Below are 1,116 nucleotides of genomic sequence, written 5' to 3'. Positions count from 1 at the left end.
CTTCGGCATCTTCTTCATCATGGATTGGGGTAATGGGTGGAGATCGGGGTCAGATCCGTCACGTCCCCTCCCGCTGAAGAAGTGTGCTTGGGCGACCTTGGGCCAGTCATGCTCCAGTCTACTTCCCAAGGGTGGTATGAAGGAACAGTGGAGAACTTTGGGGTAAGTAGGCCAGTGAATGAAGTGCAGTTCTGCCTTCCTCTCTGTCATGTGCTCATCTGCCTTGGCAGCCTCCCATCCAGGTACTAACCAAGTCCGACTCTGCTCAGGTTCCAGAATCTGGGAAGGTGTGTCTAGCCTTGGCCATCAAGGTCAGGGCAGAGTCAAGCAGGTGGTTCGCCGTTGCCTGCCTCTGTATAGCGGCTCTGGCCTTCCAGGGTGGAGTGGTGGTTTGATTCCCCTATCTTCCACATGTATCCAGCTGGGTGACCTTGGGCTCATCCCAGTCCTGATAGTTCTGTTCTCACAGAGCAGTCCTGTCAGAAGCTCTCTCAGCCCCACCTCCCTCACAAGGCTGTCTGTTGTGGGGAAAGGAGAGGAAAGGAAGGAGAGAAAAGAAGGTGCTTTGAGACTCCTTCAGGCAGTGAAAAGTGGGGTTTAACAACCAACTCTTGGTAGTTTCCAAGTACCAGCTCTAGCCTGGGGCCTACAGGTGGGTCCAAAGTATTCTAGGCTGAGGCAGTTCTTTTCCAGTGTAGAGCAGTAAAGATCCTTCACCCCCTTTCTTGGAAGACTCCGCACCCTCTCCAAGTAAAATGAGCCCAGCCTGGTTGTTTCCTCCAGACATCTTTGTCATGTTAATCGCTCCTCTTGTTCTGCCCACTCAGTTCTCCGGAGACAATAAGCTCCTCCTGTTTAAAAACCACCCAGCCCGACAGAGCTGAGGGCACGATTGAGAAATCGGTATCACAAAATTGCTTCGTGTCTTCGGGCCTATCTCGATTGGCAGGGTTATCACTGCACGATTAGCGTTCCAAGACCTCTTATCTGGTCACGAATCTGGTTGCGTGCTTGTCCTATCCGTAGGGCTGTTTCCGAAGTTTAAAGAATAAAAATAAAACCCGTGTTTTGTAGGGTAGCAAGGAGTTGATTTGGGTACAAACCAGCAGCTTGGGT

The sequence above is a fragment of the Paroedura picta genome, chromosome 5, assembly GCF_049243985.1.
Source record: "Paroedura picta isolate Pp20150507F chromosome 5, Ppicta_v3.0, whole genome shotgun sequence".
NCBI classification, from domain to species: Eukaryota; Metazoa; Chordata; class Lepidosauria; order Squamata; family Gekkonidae; genus Paroedura; species Paroedura picta.
The sequence above is the reverse complement of the archived record's forward strand: the minus strand, read 5'-3'. Positions refer to the sequence as shown.